Raw genomic sequence first — 25,862 nt, 5'->3', positions numbered from 1 at the left:
CCTTAAAATTCCTTTCCAAGCCCGGCCAATGTGGGGCTGATGTGGCTCAGTGGTTGAGTGTTGACCCATGCACCAAGAAGTCGCTGGTTCAGTTCCTGGTCAGGGCATATGCCCAGATTGTGGGCTTAATTCCCAGTATGGGGCATGCAGGAGGCAGCTGAATGATATTTCTATTTCTCCTCCCTTCCTCTCTCAAAAAAATCAATAAAAACATATTTTTAAAAATTCCGTCCCAAACCCTGGATCAAAGACAGATTTAAACATTGCCTTCTGTCTCCTTGACAGTCAACTTGCAAATAAAGCCTTTTCTTTTCTTAAAAGTTGGTACCATAGTATTTTATTGGCTTCTATGTGCATCAGGTAGTGGTGATCCCTTGCTTGGTACTAAAGATGCTCGGCTACACTCATGATAAAAGAAATGCAAATTAAGATCACTGAGATAGCATTTCTCACTTATCATGTTGACAAACAGGTAAAAGCATGAACACAGTCTGTGGGTGGGGCTCTTGGGAAATAGGCATGCTCTCATATTCCCTGTGAGAGAGCAAAATGGTACAGCTTTCATGAGGGGAATTTAGTATTATCTGTGTATACATTTAGCCTTTGACCTTACAGTCCCACTTCTGGGATGTACCTTTATAAATACAACCACAGGTGCACAGGGTTATTATTCATTATCTGTGATATAAGATATGGAAACAACCCAATGGCCACCCAGGATGAGTGAAGTACATCCACATAACAGAAATGTGCAGCTGCAAAAATAAAGGAAAGAGGAAGATTCCTATGAACTGGTAGGGAGTGATTTCCAAGATACATTGAGTGAAATATATATGACATATGCTGAGAAAGAATGGGTATTGTATGATCCCTCTCATAGGAGGCTCCAAGAGTAGTCAAATTATAGAGACAGGAAGTAGAATGGTGGTTGCCCCGGGAGGAGGAAATGGGAAGTTAATGTTCAATGGGTAGAGTTTCAGTTTGGGAAGATGATAAAGTACTGGAGATGGTGGTAGGACAGTGTGAATGTACTTAATGCCATAGAACTGTATACTTTAAAATGGTTAATTTACTACAATTAAAAAATAAAAGATGAGGGATCTGAGTCCCAGAACCCAAAGCGATGGACTTCAGCTAAGAGGAAGAGGAATTCACAGGTAGAATAAGAAATTACTCCTTACAATCCCCAGACCAGGCCTCTTCTCACCTTTATCCTGGCCATGTAGTCACAATCTTCCACCCATCTGAGGTTTCTATACTCACAAGCTCCAGGGCAGGCCTGGGCCAGAAAGATTTGACTATAAGAAAAAAAGAAAAAGGAAAGAAGGGGAAATAAGAATATATATATATTTGCCTCTTGCAAAAAGAAACACAGCAAGGATAGATTAGAAACTAATTTTATTTTTTTGTTTTTGTTTTTGTTTTTGTTTTCAAAGTACAATTTCCATTGATTTTTTTTCCCAGAGAACTTTTCTTCAATCCTTAGGAACTTAGCTTCTTACATGGGCTTTGGTGGAGGTCGTGGGGCAGCACCCGCAGGTCTAAATCGAGGTGTGGGTATTCGGTCTTTCCGGGCTTCAGGAGAACGATTCCTGACTACCTTGCTGTGAATGGCATAGCTCACACAGTAATGTAGTTTCACATACAGCTTGGGAAGCACATAGGCATTGAAGACACTTGCTTCAGAAATATCCCTAACGGCTGCGGCCTCTACTATGTTTCGAATGATGAACTTCTTAATGGCCTTGTCCCTTGGGCACGCATCGGGCGCAGTTGGTGTAACAAATAGGCTGCACATGGCCGCGGCCTTTTTTGGCACGACCATTGTTTCTTCTTTTCTTGGTCATCTTGGAAGTGAGGACCTGAGAGAGGTAGAAACTAATTTTAAATAAGTTATTTAAGGAGGTGGGGACAAAAGTACAAGGGATATGGATGAGAGTGAAACTTATCTGAGTATGCCTTTTTTTTTTTTTTTTATCTTCATCTGAGGATAAATTTATTGATTTTTTTTTTTAGCGAGAAAGGGAGACATATTGATGTGAGAGAAACATTGGTCACCTTCCCCCCGCATGTGCCCCAACTGGGAATCGAACCCACAACCTAGGTATGTGCCCTGACTGAGAATTGAACTTGCAACCCTTTAGGTGTATGGACAATACTCCAACCAACTGAGCCATCTGGCTGGGCTGAGTATGCCGTTTTATATAATTTTGTCTTAAACCACGCAAATAGTCTATATACTCAAAAAATAAAATTGAATTCAAATAGAAACAAATGAATCTAGAAGTTTATTGGATTAATATAACTACATAAGAAAGTAACTCAAGTCACATGAAAACAGTATTCCATATACGTTTAGTGGAATATATTCAAAAGAAAAAAACTACAAAGTAGGTTTGTTGTTGATAGATCAGCAGTAGTAATTCTGAAATTGCTTTGGGTGTATTTTGAGTTAGTGCAAATGAGTAAATATACTGGTTGGTGTTGGAAACCACGGTTCTCTGGGAGAAAGGAGTTAAAAATATGGTATGGAAAAGGTGGGGAAGAATTTTGTCATCTTGGGATTTATATTAGAGGTATCAGTGTGAATACATGATCAAAAAAAATTTCTGGATCTGTCTCCTGAGAGAGTCTGAGAGCAGTGACCCTACTAGCAATGAGTACACGTTGCCCCCAGATCTTGGTTGCCAAACATTATTTCCTACTAAAGAACCAAGGATTTTTGGAGAAATAGTCCAGATTTTGGGCAGGCAGAATTGAACATGAGCCTGGATTATTTTGTACCAGAAAGCAAGGAGGAAGTGTTCAAAAATTGATGAGGACATGTCGAAAAAGGAGCGGCTTGAATGGGTTCCCGCTGGGTAAATCTGGGACATTTTGAGCATCAAAAAGGAGTAATGATGGTAAAGGATACATTGAATTTATTTTTTTTATCCTCACCCGAGGATATTTTTTCCATTTTTTGTACAGATAGAGTGGGAGGGAGAGAGAGGAAGGGAGAGAGAGAGAGAGAAACATCGACGTGAAGGGACACATCGAGTGGCTGCCACCCGCACGACCAACCAGGGCCGGGGACAAACTGCAACCGAAGTACGTGCCCTTAGCGGGAACCGAACCCGGGTCTCTCCGGACCGCAGGCCGACACTCTAACCGTTGAGCCAAACTGGCCAGGGCAAGGATACATTGAATTTAAAAGTTCACAGCACGTAGTAAAAATCAGTCCAGTGATACTCCAAAGGGGGTGTATTGGGATACTTACAGACAAATGCCAGTTAAAGTAGAAAGAGGGAAAGATTTAGAAAATCAGTATTTTGCGACCATCAGGGTAATTGAGTCAGGCAAGAATCATCAGTGGTTGTTAAAAAACATTGTGTAAATACTTGCGAGGGATGGGGATGGAGACCGGATACTCACACAGTCTAAAGAATCATTCCACAGATGATTGATTACAGAAGGAAGGAGATATCTCTATATTGGAGAAATCTGGCAGACTCTACCTTGACTGGGTGATCAAACTCAGGCTCCGCAATAATAGGTTATGTGCTTTTGCATGGGGTGCCAAACATGTTTAACCTGAGTCACATAATCAGAAAAAAATCAGATAAACCCAGATTATAGGGGATTTTACACAACTGCCTGGACTGTTCAAAATATCACTGTCATAAAAAGGGTCAGAACCCTTCTAGATTGAAGAAGACCAAAGAATTGTGACAACTAATGCCTGTCCCTGTACTGGATCCTGGATTAAAAGAAAGCAGAACCACTCTTTCAGCCATCTTTTGGTGTTGCCATAATGGTGCGCATGATACTCTCAAGAGTATCAACCATGCTAAAAAGAGGCAAACACGTTTTTTATTAGTCTGTGCTCCAAGGTCATTGTCCAGTTTCTAACTGTGATGATGAAGCATGGTTACCTTGCTGAATTTCAAATTATTGACTACAGAGCTGGGAAAATTGTGAACTTCACATGCAGGTTAGACAGTGTGGAGTAATCAACCCCAGACTTGATGTGCAACTCAGATGAAAAATGGCAGAACAACCTGCTTCTGTCCCATCAGTTTGGTTTCATTGTATTTACAACCTCTGCGGGTATTATGGGCCATGAAGAAGCAAGAGGAAAACACATAGAAGGGAAAATCTTCAGATTCTTTTTCTAGGAGTAATTAATACATATGTGTAAATAAAATGCCTGAATGGACAAGAAAAACCCAAAAACAAAGCAAAACTGTAAAGGCTGTTATTGGGATGATTGGGAAAATTTGAATATAGACAGAATATTTAAAATTTTCAGTGTTAATTTCCTGAGTGTCATATGGTATTGTAATTATGTAGGGAGGGTGGTCCTTGTTCCTAGGAAATACATGCTAGAAGGATTTAGGAAGGTATCTTGATGTCTGTAGCTTACTTTTTTTTTTTATCCTCACTCAAGGACATTTTTCCATTTTTTGTTGAGATAGAGTGAGGGAGAGAGAGGAAGAGAGAGAGAGAGAGAGAGAGAGAGAGAGAGAGAGAGAAACATCGACGTGAAAGGAACACATCGAGTGGCTGCCACCCGCACGACCATCCAGGGCCAGGGACAAACTGCAACTGAGGTATGCGCCCTTAGTGGGAACCAAACCCGGGTCTCTCTGGACCACAGACCGACGCTCTAACTGCTGAGCCAGACCGGCCAGGGCTGTAGCTTACTTTTAATAGTTTCACACAGAAAGTCATGTGTGTAGAAAGAGACAAAATATGGAAGGACATTAATAATTGGTGAATCTAGGGGAGAGAAATATAGATGTTTCTTATATTCTTTGAACTTTGCAATGGGTTCAACATATTTCAAAATAAAAAGGAAAACTACAATATGGGAAATTCATTGATAACCTATACTTCATCTTTTTTTTTAAGATATGGGAAGATTTTTAAAAAATGATTTTTTTTTGGTGGTACGTGCCCCTAGCGGGAACTGAACCCGGGACTCTGGTCCGCAGGCCGATGCTCAACCGCTGAGCCAAACTGGCTAGGGCTGATTTTTCTTTTTTATTGCTCTTAGGAGGAGGGAGGGAGAGAGAAAAACATTGATGGGAGAAAGAACCATCAGTTGGTTGCCTCCCACATACGCCCTACACCGGGGATTGAATCTGAAATCTGGATATGTGCCCTGGCCAGGAATTGAACCTGCCATCTTTTGGTGTATGGGATGATGCTCCAACCATCTGAACCACATGGACTATACGTTTGATTGTGTGGCTTTTATAAATCTTGAAAATAAACAAAAAACCCCTTTGTCCCAAATAAGTAAAGGAATATTACACATAGGTGCACAAGTTTTACTTTTTTTAAAATCCTCACCGGAGGACACTTTTTTTGTATTTATCCTCAGATAGAGCGAGAGGGAGAGAGAGAAACATCGGTGTGAGAGAGATACATCAGGTGGCTGCCACCCACATGACCCCCAACCGGGTCCAGGGACAAACTGCATCCGGGGTAAGTGCCCTTAGCAGTAACCGAACCCAGGCCTCTCTGGTCTGTGGGCCGTTGCTCCAACCATTGAGCCAAACTGGCCAGGGCACAAGTTTAACTTTTTAACTCAACACCCACTCTAGCATTTTGTTGGTTCATGGAGTACATAGGATGTGAAATGACCCCTCTCTTTGAAATGGGAAATTCAAACTCTTACACTAGGAATATGCTACCCAAGGGATGTATATATCTTGTCCAACAGACTCACTGAAAAGGAAGTTAAGAAAGAATGCTTTCCCTTCCTATTGACAATATTGAAATGTGATAAATACAGATTTGATTAAATGTGTGGAAAGAGGGTAGAAATGCTTAGGGTAGCTAAATAATTTCTTGTTTCAGAGTAACTGCATTTTCTACTTTGTGTTTTGTCTTGGTATGACAGTGGTTACAGAGTATTTGGGTATACATTGTGGGGGACATTACATGAAGAAGTTGTGGGGGTTTTCATTGTAGATTTAGGTATCAACATAGTGCAGTAAAATTGGATTTGTGCTTTGGGTTTGGTTTAAACCACAAATTTACCTGTTCTCACTGTTAGTGACACAGAAAACATTTAAATTTGGTTAGATACTGCCCTGGCCTGGAGGGCTGACTCTCTAACTGCTGAGCCAAACTGGCCAGGGCTGAAGCTGTATTTTTCCAGTGGACTTTCAGGAGGTAGTGGAGAGAAACTCATGTATTCACCCCGTTCAACTCTGATAAGCTAGCTCCTTTCCTTCCTCAACACCCCACATGTATATCTATCAGAACAGGCTTAGGAATCTGCCTATGCACTTCTCTCACTGCCCCTGCCGTAGTTTTGTGATACAGTACAGCAGGCCCTGGCTGGTTTGGCTCAGCAGTTGGAGCGTCAGCCTGTGGACCAGAGAGTCCTTGGTTTGGTTCCCACTAGGGGCACGTACCAAAAAAAACCCCCCAAAAAACAAACAAACAAAAAAATACAGTACAGTAGGACTTGTTAGTGTTACAAGTGGGGATGGCAGGGCTGAGACTCAGGTGCTACTGCTGCTCTTTCTGTTCTCCCCCGAATGTAATATGCAGGAAATCTGTGTCAACAAATTATTTGGGTTAGCCTTTCTCATCTCACATTTTGTGTGTGCAAGTTTTCAACTTTTGACAAAGTCAAAAGTCCACATACTTGAAATTAGTTTTTTGTAACCCTGGAATATTTAATTATGTTTATGTACCATGGTTGCTAGGCATTTATTTTATTCAGTTCTGTACTGGAGTAATGCCACTATACCTCCAACCATAAAGGTTACTTTTCATGTACCTAACCTCTAGCAGGACAAATTTTTGTGCTGGGAACATCGAGGACACTGTCTTGTGCTTTGGAGTTGTAGATATTTTGAAGAGGTTTAGTCAGGCTTTCTTAGCATTTCAGAGCTTTTTGTGGCATCAGAGTAGGTAATAAAGGGAGGAGCCAGAAGTCCTTGGCTGAGCTTCTGGAAATACCTCATCTGTTTCAGCAAGAGCTTCCTGTTACTGGCTGTAAAATACAATCCCTGAAACTGTAAGCTGAGCAACTGCAGGCATCTCCTTCCCATGCCAGGTTTGCAGGAACCTGGCCCTGGGCAGTGCTTGAGATGCAGGGTAACTGAGTGTCTGAGGAGCTGTTGTGCCTAACGAATCCTTTGAGGAATAGATGCTATTGGTAATAGTATTCTGGCCAAGTGTTGTTGAACATCATGTTCTTTTGTGTTTAGTTATTCAAGGGCTGGATTTCCACCTATAAAACGGATGTTATATGTAACAATAAAGGAAATAAAAGGGTGTCCTTTGGGCTTTGGAGTCAGTTTTGTTTCTAGCTCAGACACTTCTCATTCATTCACTTGGCAAATATACTTGATGGTGTTTATTGAGCATCTTCCACATACCAGGTAGTGTAATAGGTATTGGGGACATAATGAGAAGCGAGATTAACCCATTTCCTGTCCTCCTTCAAGACATTAAACAGGTGATCTCCAGTAAGTACAAGCTGATAGGAATAGTATGAAGGAAAAGCAGAGATTACTTGAGGTTGTGCCATTTTTTTGAAAGATGGCTCAGTTTGGAGAGGACAAGAGTATATGGGAGGTTAGCACAGGGCTGGCGACTGCTTGGACTTAGTGGTACTTAAGGAGATGGAACAGAGAGGGAGCTTTAAGCTCTGGGAGGCAATAATGATATGACCCAATTCTGAATGGTTGTGGGTAGGGATAGGGAGGAGGGAGTGAGGAGGTGGAAGCCCTATTGTAGATCTTCTGGACACATCCATGGACTGTACAATGCTCTCTGGTCCTGAACTTCAGAGAGGAGGTCTGGGCTGGAGATGTAGTCCGAGTTCAGTAGTTAGAACAACTGCAGCAGAAAATAACAGAAAGCTGGACTGTAAATAGCTCCAAGAATTAAGAACAGTTACATAGGACAAATCTTAGGTAGGTGACACCTTAACAATGTCCTTAAGATCCAGCCCTGGTCCGGCTAGTGTTCCTCAATGGTTGAGCGTCGACCCATGCATCAAGAGGTCGCCGGTTGGATTCCTGGTCAGGGTACATGCCCAGGTTGTGGGCCCTATCCCCAGTGAGGGGCGTGCAGGAGGCATCCAATAGATGTTCTCTGTCATCGATGTTTCCATCTCCATCTCCCTCTCCCTCTCCTTTCCTTTCTCTCTAAAATCAATGAAGAAAAAATATTAAAGAAAAAAAAAAAGATCCAGCCCTGTTACCCAGCTCAGTTTGGCTCAGCAGTTAGACCTCGGCACATGGATCAGACTCGGGTTTGATTCTTTTTTTTTTAATTTTTTTATCCTCACCCGAGGACATTTTCTCATTTTTTTGTTCAGGTAGAGTGGGAGGGAGAGAGAGGAACAGAGAGAGAGAGAGAGAAACATCGATGTGAAAGGAACACATCAAGTGGCTGCCACCGCACGACCGACCAGGGCCAGGGACAAACTGCAACCGAGGTACGTGCCCTTAGCGGGAACCAAACCCGGGTCTCTCAGGACCGCAGGTCGACGCTCTAACCGCTGAGCCAAACCGGCCAGGGCTCGGGTTTGATTCTGATCAAGGACACGTACCTCTGTTGTGGTTTGATCCCAGGCCCTGGTTGGCGTTGTGCAGGAGGCAACAAGTTGATGTCTCCCCCTCCCCCACACACTCTATCTGAAGATAGATGGAAATGTATCAATGAGGATTAAAAAATCAGTGTCTTTGATGGTTCACTGATTTCATGGTTTTGGCTGCAGCAGCCAGCAGCATCCTGGGGCAGAAAGAGAATCCTCTCCCTGTGTCCCTATTTAAGAAACTCTTCTACATTCCTCTCCAGTTCCACCAGTCCTCCCCGCTTTTGTTGGCTATGTTTGCTGCCCCCCCTTCACCCCCCAATTCTCCTCCCCTTTGTTGGCCATGTTTGCTCACAGGCTCCCCAGGCCTGCCCCTGCCAGGGAGTTGAGGCATCGCAGTTGGCTTGAGCAGAGCTTTCTGAAGTGGGGCCCTTGGACTAGCAGCAGCAGTAGCAGCAGCAATATTAGCATTAGCATCCTCTGGGGGCTTGTTAGGAATGCAGCACTCACCCCACAGTGTGAGGCATATGGGTTAAACCAGTCAGGATCACTTTCCTGGCTTGACCAGAGGCAGCCTTCCCTGCTGGGGCCTCCCTTGCCTCCAGCACTCTCTGCTCCGTTCCCCTTTCCCCACTTTACTAAAGGAGAATAATATTCTCCTTAGCACTTACTATTATCCAGCAAACTCCATGTTTTATTTATTTTCCTATATGACATCTATCTCTATTCCCACCCATCCACCATGAATGTGCCTGGTGGGCCTGGAGTGCAGTAGCATTCCTGGATATTTGCAGAATTAAAGGAAGGGAGGAAGACCTGGACAGGATTGCGGTCTGTCAGCAAGGAAAAGGGGTTGAGTAGTGTTGGGACCAGCTGGAAGTGAACAACCGAGTTAAGCTAGAGTCACCAATGGAGAGAGAGCTCAGAAAATACCTTTGAGGGCCAGGAGGAGGAGCAGAGGAACAGAGTGTAAATCACAGGACAGAGATTGAAAAGGAGGCTGAGGAGTGAGAGGCTGAGGGGCAGCGGGTGGTGTTTGTTTTAAGATAGGCTAAGGGCCCTGACAGGTTACTCAACTACTCTAGGTTTTTCTCTAAATGAGAATCCTAGTGGTACTAGTTCACAGGTGGTTGTGAGCAATGCATGTCAGGTGAAATGATTAAACTTCCTGACACGGGAGAGTGCTTTGCAAAGAGTAAGAGTCAGCATGATTGAAGGCTTACCAGGAGCAGAGTGTTCTCTGGATTTTAATTCCCCTCTGGGATGTTCCAGGGGAATTTAAAATAACTGCATGTGTATTCATGGCTTGTGGCTCAAGAACTTGGCCCTAGGGTGATGTGGGTTTACCTGAAACCGTGTGCCAGTGAACTAAGCTGGGCACTGGCTTTTTAGGGGAGTTACCAAATGAAATTAGGAAACACATTTCCTGCTTTTAGGAGGTAATGGTTTGGGGGCTATTTGAAATTAGGGCAGGAAAAATGAATGCTTTTCTTTTAAAATGAGGCTTTGTGTCTCATCTGTGGTTTTTATGTGTTTATTTTTGCCATGTCTGGTTATCTAGGACCCTTTCAACAGATCACACCCTATTTTTTTCTTTGATTGATTTCTATTTAACTTTTATTATGGGAAAAATATTTATTCTACCTCCTAGGAATCTCCTGTTTCCATTTCTGCAGTTGTAAATAGTCTTTTCATTTCCTAAATAGAGGCATCTATGAAAACATGTTAATTGACTTGTTTTACATATTTAGATGATGTAGTGAGTTTGTAGATAGTTTCAAAAATTAGAAAGTGCTTAAAATGTTTCTGGTCTGTACATTTTTGTGTCCCTTTTCTTTTTATTGAAGACTTACTAAATGGCTTAAAGAAATTGCGATACCACATTGGGGATGAAACTGCTTTCTGTGAAAACTAAAAGTACAGGGAGAGGTTGTATCAGGGCAGCTTCTTTCTCCCTCTTCCCAGAGAATGGCATAACTGGTAGGTGTTTTCCTTGGGTCTCGCTGGCATCTTAATTTCCTGAAGAATGTTCTCTTTGCTGAAAGAAATCCCTTTGCTTTGCTGCCAGCATCCTGCCTGTTGTCTCTCGGAAGGTAGGAGTTATGTCTTCCTCACAAAGATGTTCAAAAGACATAGTAAGCCCTGGCTGGTTTGGTTCAAGCGGTTGGAGCATCGGCCTGCGGACCAGAGAGTCCTGGGTTCGGTTCTCGCTAGGGGCATGTACCAAAGAAAGAAAGAAAGAAAGAAAGAAAGAGAGAAAGAAAGAAAGAAACTAACCCTTTAAAAAAGGAGAGACTGCCCGGCTGGTGTGGCTCAGTGGTTGAGCATCGACCCATGCACCAAGAGGTCACCAGTTCTATTCCTGGTCAGGACACATGTCCAGGTTGTGGGCCCGATACCCAGTGGGGGGCATGCTGGAGGCACCGATTGATGTTCTCTCTTATCGATGTTTCTGTCTCTCTCTCTCTTCCTCTCTCTCTCAAATCAATAAAAAATAAAAGAAAGAAAGGAGGGGCTTATTTCTGAAAATGCTGTGTGCCGAATCTGGGCATGTCAGTGTTTGGGCCAGCCACACCACGGACAGGAAAGAAGGCTCCCTCAAATACCCTGTTGGCACAGCTGGAGAGCTGAGAGGTGAGGCAGGAAGAGGAAGTGAGAACAGGTACTTCTCTGTCCACACTCATCCACCTTCTTCCTATCCAGCCTCCTTTAGGATGGAGGAAGATGAGCTTGGGTCTGTTTTTCTTTAACCTTTGATATTCCTGATAACTAAAGTCATATTTGTCCACTATTAAAAAAAGCAAACAGCCCTGGCCAGTTTGGCTCAACGGTTAGAGCATCGGCCTGCAGAACAGAGAGTCCCAGGTTCGGTTCCCACTAAGGGCACGTACTTCGGTTGCAGTTTGTTCTCGGCCCCAGTTGGGGTCATGTGGGTGGCAACCAGTAGATGTGTCTTTCTCGCATCGATGTTTTTCTCTCTCTCTTCCTCTCTCTCTCTCTCCTTCCCGCTCTATCTGAAGATAAATACAAAAATGTCTTCAGGTGAGGATAAAAAAATAAATAAAATAAAAAAACAAACAAACCCTGGCCAGTTTAGCTCAGTAGTTGGTAGTTTGAGTATCGGCCCGAGGACCAAAGAATCTTGGGTTTGATTCTTGTCAAAGTTGCGGTTCGGTCCCCCGCCCTGGTCCAGGTAGCGCGGGAGGCAACCAATTGATGTGTCTCTATCACGTTGATATTTCTCTCTCTCTCTCCCTCCCGTCCTCTCACTCTATCTGAAGGTAAATGGAAAAATATCTTCGGGTGAGGATTAAAAAAACAACAACAAAAAAACAAAACAAAAAACAAACAAGTGTTCCAGAAATGCATACCATAGGACACGAAATCTTCCCCAGTCACTATTAACAATGGGAACATATTCTCATTTGGGATAAAATTACCTCTCTCCACATCCACTCCCCATAAAGTCCTGATTATGTAGTTTAAATGCCCACATGTAGACAATTGATGAAAATAGATTTAAGTATTTGAAATATACTGTAATAGTAATAAAAAAAAATCCCTTGTGACTGGTATTCTGTAGTTTCTGCTGCATGCTGATTTCATGTACATGAACCCTAATGTGAGGTGGGACCTCAGAGTCATAGAGCCACTACCCACTTTGCCCTGCCTTGCTTTTCCCCTGCCATTCAGTAAACATATGTCCCCATGCCCAGGTTCCATTCTCTCTTCTATGAATGACTGATGGTCAGGGCATGTACTTTTTTTTCCTCCTTTATTGATTTTAGAGAGAGAGGAAGTGAGAAGGAGAGAGAGAGAAACATCGATAAGAGAGAACATCAACTGGCTGCCTCCTGCATGCCCCCCACTGGGGATCGGGCCCACAACCTGGGCATGTGTCCTGACCAGGAATCAAACTGGTGACCTCTTGGTGCATGGGTCGACACTCAACCACTGAGCCACACCGGCTGGACCAGGGCATGCACTTTGACTTATGTATTTAAAGAGGGAAGAATCAAAGTTCATATTCACAGCCTGTGAAATATGAGGTTCCCTAAATGACACTGCTTTTTGAAGTGGGGTTAATATTTCTGCTGGTGGGTGTCTCGGGCATTTAGAGATGTTAGTTGGAGTTACATATTTTCCCGAGATCTTTGAACTGGGCCTCTGCTCCTCCCTCCGCATCAGAGGTTCTCAAGCTCCAGAGGCAACAAAACGCCCGGAGGGTTTCATAAAACTCAGGGCTGGGTCTCATCAACAGGTTTTTTGTTTTTTTTTTTAGCAAGTTATGGGTGGGGCCTGAGAGCCTGCCTTCCTAACCAGTTTCCAGGCAATGTACTTCTCCAAAGCAATGCTTCTTGACCCTGGCTGCACACAGAATTACCAGCAGAGGTGTGCCAAAGACTGTTTCAGACTTTAGGGAGGTGGGACCAGGAAGAGAGCAGGAAACCTCTTCATTCTGCACTCTGTGAAGTTGAGAACTTTGATGTGAGGAAAACGTTTGTCCTCAGGCAGGTGGGAGCATGTGAACTTAGAGCAGGTTTGGGTGCCTCTTTTGTGGGTCTTGGTGCAGACTGTGTTGTGAGTGAGGACTGTCACCTTAGCCCAGGAGGTTTATTTGAGGAACAGTTCTGAGAAGGCCAGAAAAACAGTTGGCAAGAGAGGTGAAATTGAACTTGGAACTGGCAAACCCAAAGTCCAATTGCTTTCCACATTGAGGTGCTGCCTTTTCAGGGAAAAGTGTATGAAGTGGTCTGAGGGACCCTGCTAGCCTGGATGAGTCAGTGGGGCCTTTGTCGCCAGTAAGTAATCAGTAAATTTAAACTTTGTTTTGTGGTCAGGCTTAAAGTTAGTGCTTGGGCACAGGCTTCTTTTGTGATCGTCACTGTGGAGGTTCCCTTGCTGTTCTGCACCCTGCCAGGCTCAGGCCCAGTCAGTGTGAAGAGTACTCAAGGAGAAATTAGAGGGACAGGGTCTGTGTGGTACACATGCTTTGAAACAAAGTATTTTTTTCCTCTTCATTCTGGAGCCTATGATAATTCTCATGAAAGTTTTGGATATTTGCAAAGGAGTGGAAGACTGCTCTGGACTGTGTTCAGGAGTGGCTCTCTCTGTCCTGTTCAGCTGTGTCTCACTCTAGGTATTTGGGTGCTTTTATGGATTTCTGCTTCTGAAGCGGCACTAAGTGATAATCAAGTAGAAGATGAATTGTTTTTCTGTGATGTGCTATTTTTTTATGGAGAGGCCTTGTTTTCTGGGCTGCTCAAAAGCGATGGTGTTTCACATCTACGCTTGGGTTTCAAGGGTAGCACCTATGAGTGACCTTTGTGGGTAGTAGTTCAGGTTACACTCAGCTGCTTCATCAGGTGGCTGTTTGAACACAAAGGGGACAGGTGGATAGTCTTTCCTGTTGGGTGTGATTCTCCAGGAGAGTAAGAAGAGTAAGGAGAGAACATGTTGGAGCAGTTAACCTTCCAAAGTGTTTGTTCCTCCCTCTCTTCCTTTCCTACTCCACTCCTCTCTCTCTCACCCTTCTTCTTTTCTCACTTGTTTACAAAGTTCTATTTCATTCCAGCATTGGGTGGTTTGGTTTATTTTACAAAAATCCAAGAAAAACAAGGTTGCATTTTTTGCTGCAGGAAATACAAATTCCTTTTATGATTCATTCTAGTTGATGAGGATTGAAAAGCCACTAAGTTACTGGACACTTTCCTCTAGGTGATTTTATTTATATATTTATTTAAACTTTTTTTCTTTATTGATATTAGAGAGAGAGAGGAAGGGAGAGGGAGAGAGAGATAGAGACATTGATGAGAGAGAGAACATCAATTGGTCGCCTCCAGCATGCCCCACACTGGGGATCAGGCCCACAACGTGGGCATGTGTCCTGACTGGGAGTAGAACCGGCGACTTCTTGGTGCATGGGTCAGCACTCAAGTACTGAGCCACACCAGCCGGACTGGGTGATTTTATTTTTAAGACACCATTTCTAGGACTCTGCCTGATAATGCATTTCACAGAAAGTACCAGTTAGTGAGGCCTTATCAGCACTTAGGAGAACATTGGGCTTTCTCTTTTACACTAAGAACTTTCTAGTGGAAGGAATCTTAGCATTTGTAATACATAAATCAAGAACCTGTTGCTCTGGCTGATGTGGCTTAGTTGGTTGGGCGTCATCCTGTGCACCATAAGATCCCTGGTTAGATACCCAGTCAGGGCACATATGCCCACATTTTGGGCTCAATCCCCAATAGGGGGCGTGCAGGAGACAGCTGATCACTGTTTTGCGCTCACACATCAATGTTTCTCTAAAAATCAATAAAATTCTTAAAAAAAAAAAAAAAGAACCTGTTCTCATTGGTTGGTATTGCATTATAGCAATAAGAAGACACTTAAAAACAAAAATAATAGTTGAAAATGCACATTTAAATAAAAACATGCAAAAAAGGAGAAAACAAAAATTCTATCCAGCATTGTGAATCTTTTCAATCTTCTAGTCTTTTAAACTATTAGTTATATAAGAGAGATAAAACCAAAATAATAATTTACAGTTTTAATCTACTTTAAGTCAGTATATATATATTTTTATCCTTACCCGAGGACATTTTTCCTTTTTTTTTTTTTTTTTCTTTATCCCCACCTGAGGACATTTTTCCATTTTTTGTTCAGATAGAGCAGGAGGGAGAGAGAGGAAGAGAGAGAGAGAGAGAAACATCGATGTGAAGGGACACATCGAGTGGCTGCCACCTGCACGACCAACCAGGGCTGGGGACAAACTGCAACCGAGATACGTGCCCTTAGCGGGAACCGAACCCGGGTCTCTCTGTACCGTAGGCTGATGCTCCAACCGCTGAGCCAAACCGGCCAGGGCCATTTTTCCATTTTTTGTTCAGATAGAGTGGGAGGGAGAGAGAGAAAGAGAGACATCGACGTGAAAGGGACACATCGAGTGGCTGCCACCTGCACAACCCAACCAGGGCTGGGAACAAACTGCAACTGAGGTACATGCCCTTTGCAGGAACCAAACCCGGTCTCTCTGGACCGCAGGCCGATTCTCTAACTGCTGAGCCAAACCGACCAGGGCCAGTATATTTTCAGTTTCTCTCATGTTAGTGTATCTACTTCTACAACATGATTTTTATGGCTAGTTTTTCATTATATGAATGAATGTGCTAGAATTTATTTGATTAATCCTCTGTCTTTGGTATTTTCAGTTTTCACTTTTCTACTATTATAATAAGCGTTATTGTAGCTGAATCTTCCTGTACAATCTTTATTATTTTCTTAGGTTAAAGTATTAAAAATGAAATTGCAGAGGGAGCAGATATAAAGATTTTAAAGTATTTTATTTTATTAAAAAAATTTTTTTTTCTTTATTGATTTTTAGAGAGAGATGGAGAGAGAACATCAATTGTCTGCCTCCTGCATGTCCCCCAATGGGGATTGGGTCTACAACCTGGGCATGTGCCCTGACTGGGAATTGAACTGACGACTTCTTGGTGCACGGGTTGATGCTCAACCACTGAGCCACATCAGCTGGGCAAGATTTTAACATATTTTAAAAGAAAATTATTTTGAAAAGTATTGCCAATCTGATAAAGGAAAAATGGTATATATTGTAGCTTTAATTTGCCTTTTGCTTGTAAGTGTATCTGAGCTGCAGATTCTCTAAAAGTGTTAATGAGTAAGTACTTTTGTGTGTGCGTCTATTTTCTATGTCATGGCATGAGTGTTACCTGGCCTGAGGCGTCCATTTCTTAGTTTTTTATTTTTTATTTTTTTTTATTTTTTAATCCTCACCTGAGGATATTTTTCCATTTTTTGTACAGATAGAGTGGGAGGAGAGAGAGAGGAAGGGAGAGAGAGAGAGAAACATCGACGTGAAGGGACACATCGAGTGGCTGCCACCCGCACGACCAACCAGGGCCGGGGACAAACTGCAACCAAGGTAACGTGCCCTTAGCGGGAACCGAACCCGGGTCTCTCTAGACCGCAGGCCGACACTCTAACTGCTGCGCCAAACTGGCCAGGGCGAGGCGTCCATTTCTTAACCTGTGATGTGGGGGTTGGCTCAGGCAGCCTTTAAAATCTTGTGGAGCCCTAAAAGTGTTATTAGTTTCTGTAGAGGTTCTTTCTTTGTGACATTATATTTTCTTGTCAGTTTCAGGCATATGCCATTCTATGTCCTTAAATTAAGAATAAATACTGTCTCTGTTTTGGTTGAACATTCTGCTTTTATTTATTTATTTATTTTTAATAGATTTTTTTTTTTTTTTAGAGGGAGAGGAAAGAAGAAGGAAAGAGAGAGAAACATCGATGTGAGAGAGAAACATCTATCAGTTGGGACCTGCAACCAAGGCCCAGGCTGGGAATCGAACCAGCGACCTTTCAGTGTGCAGGTTAACACCCAACTAACTGAGCTACACTGGCCAGTGCTAACATTCTTCTTTTAAAGAGCAAGGTACAGAAGGTGAAAGAGAAAACTAGGATGATATTGGATAGAATGAGAGCCTGAAGAATTTCATTTTGTGAGATCATGAAGAATTTAATTCTGTTAAGCAGTTTTTTCCATTGTTTAATGATCTCTTGATAATTAAAAAAATTATGATAACCATAGACATTAGGCTAGTTCTACAATTGACTTTATTTAGCAGTGGTGGTCTGATACTCTAAGGTTTAATGCTCAGCATTTTAGAGCTTCTAGAGTTTTTTAGTCCTTTTAAGATTGAGTCCTAGGTACAATCCTAATCTAGGAACTGTCACTTATAGGTTTAAACCAAATCTCAAAAGAACAAAAACAAAAACCAACTGTGGACTACACAGTAGTGACTCTGATCTGGTCTGGTGTTAGGGAATGAGAGCTGAGGGGTGTCATTCCCACTGAGGCCTGCAGGAGTCCATATAAATGTTGGCTCCTGTACTGGGTTCTTCATGGGGAGAAAGTTTCTGCCAGAAGATGTTAGGGAGCCTCAGAATAGAATCTGTCTTCTCCTAGGTACACACCCATTCCTTCCCAGCTGTGTGTTCATCAGGGTGTTATTTGTATCACCTTGGGCCAGGTATAGGCTCCCAGAGGTGGACAGGACAGGCCTGGTCCTTGCCTGGGGAGGCAGATGAGCAAATGGAACATTAGGACCTGTGTATCTACTATTTATTTATTTTCATTTTTTGTTCAGGTAGAGCGGGAGGGAGGGAGGGGGGGAAGAGAGAGAGAGAGAGAAACATCAACCTGAAAGGTACACATCGAGTGGCTGCCACCTGCACAACCCAACCCAACCAGGGCCGGGGACAAACTGCAACCGAGGTACATGCCCTTAGCGGGAACCGAACCCGGGTCTCTCTGGACCGCAGGCCGACGCTCTAACCGCGGAGTCAAACCGGCCAGGGCAGGACCTGTGCATCTAGAAGCCTACCAAGGAAAGGTATTCTCTGTTGAGTCCTGGGCCTCAAGTACAAGCCTCTGTGTGCTTGGGGTGGAGCCTGTGGGGATAAGGACTAGTTCTGGGTGCAGAGACCACGGTACAGGATGGCAGTTGAGGGAGCTGCATCCTAATGATATCGTGGGTGGGAGCATTGGTCTTTCTGGTAATCCTGGACTTGCAGGAGAGGATGTTTTGGCCTTGTCATCTCTTTGTTTCCTAAGCAGGTGCCTGTGCCTCTGTGGCCCATATCAAAAGTTAGTTTTCCAAGTGAAGCAAAACACTGATGCCACTCATGGGTAGGGGCATCAAAGTTTGCTTTGTTTCTGGTGATGACTTCGTAGGGTAGAGGATGTCTCTTTCAGAAGGACTTAAAGAGTGACACTTGGCAGGCTATCTTTCCAGAGTGACCCTTGATACTGCTCATCTAGGTATGCTTGCAGTGGAGGGGCAGGGTACACCTGCAGGACCAGCTGCAGATGGGAGCTCTGCTGCTGTGGGCCAGTGTCTAGACATGTCTTTCAGAAGACATCTTTGTTTTTTAAAAATTTTTTATTCTTTATTGATTTTAGAGAGGGAGAGAGAGAGAGAAATCGATGAGGGAAAACATCGATTGGCTATCTCCTACCTGCCCCCCACTGGGGATTGGGCCCACAATCTGGTCATGTGCCCTGACCGGGAATCAAACTGGCGACCTCTCGGTGCATGAGTCAACACTCAGTCACTGAGCCACACCTGCTGGGCCAGAAGGCATTTTTGTTAAGATGGCTCCTGAGCTCTCCAGAGTGTGATGATGTATTCGCATGTTGCTGCTTATTCATATATCTCAAGGTTTTTGTTGTTGTTTTTTAGAGCAGAATGATTTAAAAAAATTTTTAAATATGTTTTTATTGATTTTGTTTTAGAAAGAGATAGAAACATCGATGTGAGAGAGAAACATCGATCTGCTGCCTCCTGCACATCTCTCACTGGGGATCGAGCCTGCAACCCAGGCATGTGCCCTGACCGGGAATCTAACCGGGACCTCTCAGTCCATGGGACGACACTCAATGCACTGAGCCACACTGGCTGGGCTAGAGCAGAATGATTTTAAGTTTTAAATTACATAATGACTCTGGCCAGTGTGGCTCAGTTTGTTGAGTGTCATCTCGTGGACCGAGAGGTCACCAGTTCAATTCTCTGTCGGGGAACATGCTTGGGTTGTGGGCTTGATCCTCAGTAGGGGGCATATAGGAGGCATCTAAACTGTGTTTCTCTCTCTCATTGATGATTCTCCCTCTTCTTTTCTCTCTCTCTGAAATCAGTAAAAATACATTTAAAAAGATATGTCTTTTAAAAAAAATATACGTTTTTACTGATTTCAGAGAGAGGAAGGGAGAGGGAGAGATAGAAACATCGATGAGAGAGAAACATCAGTTGGCTGCCTCTTGCATGACCCCCTCTAGGGAAGCCAGCAAGCCGGGCATGTGCCCTGACCAGGAATCAAACTGGTGAGCCTTCTGGTGTATGTGTGGACGTTCAGCCAAGTGATCACACCAGCTGGGCAAGATACATCCTTTTAAAAAATCACATAATGAAGTATCTGTGTTTGTGAATATGTACCTTTAGATATACTCAGGGTGGAGCTAAAGGCACAAGGGAAAGAGTTTTGGGTTCTCAAGTGTCTAGAGCACACAGAGGTCAGAGTGGAGGCAGTGGCCAGTGAGGTACCTTACTGCAGTGATTTTATCTGTTTCAAATGGCACATGTAGCTATTATTTAGTGAAGTTTTTATTTAGTAAAGTAAGCATATTAAAAATCAGAGGCTTTGCCATGTTCCTGGGATCCATGCCTGCTAGAGAGCACTGAAATTTGTGTGTCTTCCCAGTTCTTTTCTGTGTTTGTGTAAACCTTCCCAGGAAACAAAATGAGTATTTGTACCATGTCTTATTTATAATTGTGTAAGAGCTTATTTTTAGTGACAACTTGTGACATGCCAGACCTTGTTGCAAGCATTCTGTGCCAGCCTCATTAAATCTTAGCCTGGAGGCACCATTATGAGCCTGGACTTCTGTGGTTGGTGTCTTTCTTAAGTAGGCTGTCTCCCCATGGTAGCGCTGGGGTTCCATTCCACCAAAGGATAGAGAAGGCCTTGTTTTTGAGGCAGAGCATAGGATCCAAGAGTGCATTGGGTTCCCCCATGGGGAGGGGGTCTGTTACCATAAAAGAGGAACATTCAAGTCCACTCCAGGCAGCCTGGCTACTTTGGGAGAAGAAGGTATTCTTCCAGGGCATGGTTTGTATTAACCTGATGAAGTCCCACTGTAATGATAAACTGACTTCTCTCAACCAGACTCCCATTGTTGCTTCCAGATTCTTATCACTGTGATGGATCACTCCTTAGAGAAATTGGTGTGGAAGTGAAGTAAAATGTTTACTTAGTAAATGTTTACTAAGCACCTGCTGTGGACTAGGCACTATTGATAGATAGGACAATGGTCTCAAGGTCTGGGCCATTCTTATACTAAATGCTATTCTTGCTGAATGTTAAAATGTAGCACGATAATTTGCAGAGCAGTTGTAAACAGGATAAGCTTGACAGGAACCCAACCTGATAAGTGTAGTCAAGGACAAAGATGAAATCAACATGTAATTGACCAAAAGCACTGACTACCCTCCCTTCAGAGGACAGTGCTTTGGATCTGAATACCATTTATTTTACTTGCTTCAAGTAAGTAAAACTACCTTGTGACAACACATTTCGTTTTTGAATAGAGCACCCCAAGTGATGAACCTATATTGATTGAGTTCAGTAACAATTTCTCGCCCAGGGGTGCAGCAATGAGCAAAATGGAGTGAAATCCCAGGTTTTTTCTAAATGTTTTAGATACACTGTATCTACAAAGTGCAAGAATATTCAATAACAAAACAAATATGATTTTAAAGGTTGTTTCATAGAATGAGCCATTTTCTCCATGCATTTTATTATTTTTTCAGAAACATTATTCTAGAAAAAAGAAATCCTCCACCTGAAGATTAGCACCAGGGAAAAGTACATATTTATGACATCAGATGTAAGTTAACATAACTGATGTTCATCAGAGCCTAACCTAAAAGCCTTTATATACCCTATTACCAGAGTTTATTTAGAATCATGCTCAAAAACAGTGCCTGATTAATGTGAACAATATGAGCATATCAGTACTCTACCAAAAAGGATGAGAATAAAGGTTTTTAAAAAAAATAGTTTTTATTGATTTTTTTTAGAGAGAGAAGGACGGGAGAGAGAAACATCAATGTGAGAAACATCCATCTGCTGCCTACTGCACGCCCCCTACTGGGGCATCAGGCACACAACCTGGGCATGTGCCCTGATAGAAAATCCAGCCGGGACCTCTTAGTCCAAGGGACAACGCTAAGTCCACTAAGCCACATTGACCAGGCAAGAATAAAGGTTTAAAATTAGCATTAGATAAGCTGAATTTGTTTTAAAAATACAGTGAATCGACTTAAAACAATTGGGTGCAAGTTATAGCTCAGTAAAACTTATTTAAAAAAAAAAAAACAGCAAGGTGGGTGTGGTAGGCTGATAATGCCCCTAAAGATATCCAGGTCATAACCCCTGGAACCTGTGAAATGTTACTTTATAGGGCAAAAGGAGCTTTGCTGGTTTGATTAAACTAATGATCTTGAGATTGGGTTATCCTGGTGGGCCATAAATGTAATCATAAGGGTCCCTATAAGAAGTAAGCAGATCCCTGGACGGTTTGGCTCAGCGGTTAGAGCGTCGGCCTGCGGTCCGGACCTGGGTTTGGTTCCCGCTAAGGGCATGTACTTTGGTTGCAGTTTGACCCCGGCCCTGGTTGGTCGTGTGGGTGGCAGCCACTCGATGTGTCCCTTTCACATCGATGTTTCTCTCTCTCTCTCTCTTCCTCTCTCTCCCTCCCACTCTATCTGTACAAAAAATGGAGAAATGTCCTCGGGTGAGGATTAAAAAAAAAAAAAAAGAAGAAGTAGTAAGCAGAGCCCTGGCTGGTTTGGCTCAGCAGTTAGAGTGTTGGCTTGTGGTCCCGAGAGACCCAGGTTCGGTTCCCTCTAAGGGAATGTACCTCAGTTGCAGTTTGTCCCCAGCCCTGGTTGAGTCGTGCAGGTGGCAGCCACTCGATGTGTCCCTTTCACGTCGATGTTTCTCTCTCTCTCTCTTCCTCTCTCTCTCCCTCTCACTCTATCTGAAGATAAATGCAAAAATGTCCTCGGGTGAGGATTAAAAAAAAAAGGCAGAGGGCGCGGCTGGTGTTGGCCAGTGGTTGAGTGTTGACTCATGCCAAGAGATCACCAATTCCATTCCTGGTCAGGGCACATGCCCTGGTTGCAGGCTCGATCCCCAATAGGGGGCATGTAGGAGGATGTTTCTCTCTCTTTCCTTCTCCTTTTCTGTCTCTCTAAAAATCAATAAAAACATATTTTTTAAAAAAAGGAGACGGAAATTTGACGACACAGGAGGAGATGGGAATGTAACTATGGAAGCAGAGATTAGGGTGTTACTGCCACGAGCCAAGGAATGCTGGCAACTGGAAGATCAGGGAATGGATTCTTCTCTAAAGCCTCCAGTAGAAACTAGCCCTGCCAACTCCTTGATTTTAGCTCATGAGATTCATTTCAGTCTCTGACTTCCCGAACTGTAAGATAATAAATTTCTGTTATTTTATGCTACTAAGCTTGTGGTAACTTATTACAGCAGCAATAGGAAACCAGTACAGTAAGGAAAAGTTCACTTGGCCCAAGAAAGGAAAACAACCAATTTCTAGCAGAGGAGATGTAGATTCAAAGCAATTTATTAGCTGTAGAGAGAGGAATTGAAATGGGAAGAAACCACTCATTTTACACAGGCACTTTTTCGAGAAATAATACAGTATCTATCCAGGTAGACAAGTGTGATTGTGTTATAATTGCACTGCTTGTATATATATATTTTTTTATCTTAAATGTATATTGTTATAACCCTGGCTGGTTTAGCTCAGCAGTAGAGCATCGGCCTGCAGACCAGTGGGTCCCAGGTTCAATTTCAGCCAAGGGCACGTACCTCAGTTGCGGTTTGTCCCTGGCCCTGGTTGGGGTCTTGCGGGAGGCAACCAGTCGACGTGTCTCTCTCACGTCAATGTTTCTCTCTCTGTCCCTATCTTTCCCTCTCTTTCTACCTGAAGATAAATAGAGAAATATCCTCGGGTGAGGATTAAAAAAAACACGCAAAAAAAATTTATACACCCATGTTCATAACAGCTTTATTCACAATAGCCAAAAGGTAGAAGCAACCCATGTGTCCATTGGCAGGTGACTGGATAAACAAAATGTGGTGTATATATACAGTGGACTATTATTCAACTTTAAAAAGGAAGAATTCTGCCCTGGCCTTTGGGCTCAGCAGTTAGAGTATCAGCCTGCAAACAGGTTCAATTTCCAGCCCTGGTAGGGGTCGTGTGGGAGGCAACCAATCAATGTGTCTCTCTCAAATCAATGTTTCTCTCCCTCCCTTCTATTCTTAAGAATCAGTGGAAAAAATATCCTCAGGTGAGGATTAACAAAAAAGAGGAAGAATTCTGACACGTGCTAAAACATGAATGGACCTTAAGGACATTATGCTCAGTGAAATAAGCCAGACACAAAAAGACAGATACTGTATGATTCCATTTATATAAGGTTCCTAGAGTAGTCGGATTCATAGAGACAGGAAGTAGATTAGAGGTTACCAGGGACTGGGGGAGGAGTAATTAGGAGTTAATGTTCAGTTGAGAAATATGAAAAACATCTGGACATAGATGGTGGTGATGGTCATACAACATTGTTAATGTACTTAATGTCACTGAACTGTACACCTAAAAATGGTTAAGATAGTACATTTTATGTTATATGTATTTTATTACAATTTAAAACAAATTTAAAAGTATATTTTCCTAGTTTTTCTCAAGGTAAAGTAGCAGTAGGTATTAAAAACCTTCAGAGCCCTAGCCTGTTTGGCTCAGAGGTTAGAGCATTGGCCTGCAGTCCAGAGAGACCCGGGTTCGGTTCCCGCTAAGGGCATGTACCTCGGTTGCAGTTTGTCCCCAGCCCTGGTTGGTCGTATGGGTGGCAGCCACTCAATGTGTCTCTTTCACGTTGATGTTTCTCTCTCTCTCTCTCTCCCTCTTTCTCCCTCCCACTCTATCTGAACAAAAAATGGAAAAATGTCCTCGGGTGAGGATTAAGAAAAAAAAAAACAAAAATAAAAACACCTTCAGAGAGTGAAGGCATCAACGAAGCAACTCTAGTTCTCAATCAGGAGGATGTGTGGAAAGCCAGCTGTCCACGCAGGCTTTTGTCTTATCCTGACACCTGTGTTGTTAGATTTAATTTGTGGTTCTTAGTTTTACTTACTGGACATGCCCATAGTAGAGAACACAGCGATTGCTCCTCCTCTACCTGGCTTCTGGAACACCACACTCATTTAGTCTTATCTTGCTGGAGTCTCCTTTGCTGGTCCTGTGTACACGCATTCCTCTTCTGTCTGCACTCATTCCCAGACCCACAGCTTTAAATGTGGTTTCTGTGCTACTGACCCCTAATTTCACATCTCTAGCCCAGCCCACTCCTGAACTCTGGGCTCATACTTAGATGTCAGATAGACATCTCAGACTCACATGGCTGAAGCTTTGAGTGCCACCTGCAGTCTCCCCATCTCAGTTAATAGCAATCCTTCCAGTGACTCATGCCAAAACTTCCTTTTCTCACCCCACATCTGCTCCATCAGGAAACCCTTTTGGCTCTACCATCAGAGTACATCCAGAATTCCATCATTTCTCAGGTCTCATTTATTACTCCATGGGTTCGAACCACAATATCTCACTGTCTGACTTCCCCCACCTTTTCTCAGTAGACAACTAAACAATACTTCAGAGGCAAGTCATGCTACTCCTGTATGCAGAATTCTCTCAGGGTTTCTGGCCCCATCTCTTGCTACTGACCCCCTCCTCAGTCAACTTCAGAAACCCAAGCTCCTTGAGGCTTCCTGCGTTCCACAGGCATCCTCCTCCTCTTCCCTTTGCATTGGGTGTGCCCTCTGCTTGGGATACTCTGTCCCATGTCTCCCCTGTCCAGGGTCTTTCCTGGAGCTCAGGATTCCCCACCATAATCAGCCAGGTAATTGGAGGAATTCAGTTTCTTGTGTTTGTAGGGCTGAGATTCTTATTTTCTTGCTGGTGGTTGGTGTGCAACAGCTCTCAGGTCCTGGTGGCCACCATCAGGTCCAGGCACATGGCTCTCTCACAGTATGGCTGCTTACTTCTTTTTCTTTAAGGCCTTCTGTCTGCTGTAGTTAATCCTTGTACAGAGTGACTGGCTTGTCACATTTGTGATACACAGCTATCCCATCATATTTGCAAGCCTTCTCAGGATCCTGTCCCCACAGTGTCAGTTCGTGGAGCAGCTGACTACACAGGAGGAGCCAGGTCATCTGTTGTAAGACCTCCCAGATGACAAGCCCACCATACAGTTTGAGCTTTTCATCAGCTTTTTTTCTTTTTTTTAAAATCCTCACCCAAGAATATCTTTTCATTTATCTTCAGGTGGTGCGGGGGGGGGGGGGAGAAACATTGATGTGAAAGAGACACATCGATTGGTCGCCTTCGGCATGAGCCTGACCAGGGCCGGGGACGAACCACAACCGAGGTACGTGCCCTTGACCAGAATCGAACCCGTGCCTCTTTGGTTTGTGGGCTGACGCTCTAACCACTGAGCAAAATCAGCCAGGCTCATCAGCTTTTCTTTCTTTATTTTTTTATCCTCACCATTTATCTTCAGATAGTGTGGGAAGGAGAGAAGGAGAAAGTGAGAGAGAGAAACATCTATGTGTGAGAGACACATCGAGTGGTTGCCACCCA

At 43.3% G+C, this 25,862-nt stretch overlaps 1 protein-coding gene and 1 pseudogene across 1 annotated transcript in view; one reads left to right on the top strand and one right to left on the bottom strand.

Annotated features, from left to right (window-relative positions):
• The window catches only part of RAB11FIP3 (RAB11 family interacting protein 3), a 106,580-nt gene that overhangs the window by 17,030 nt on the left and 63,688 nt on the right, over positions 1–25,862 (top strand). The window lies entirely within an intron of this gene.
• LOC118642540 lies at positions 1,499–1,847 on the bottom strand (annotated as a pseudogene).

Source organism: Molossus molossus, unplaced genomic scaffold (assembly GCF_014108415.1).
Source record: "Molossus molossus isolate mMolMol1 unplaced genomic scaffold, mMolMol1.p scaffold_m16_p_3, whole genome shotgun sequence".
Classification (NCBI taxonomy): Eukaryota; Metazoa; Chordata; class Mammalia; order Chiroptera; family Molossidae; genus Molossus; species Molossus molossus.
The sequence above is the reverse complement of the archived record's forward strand: the minus strand, read 5'-3'. Positions and strand labels throughout refer to the sequence as shown.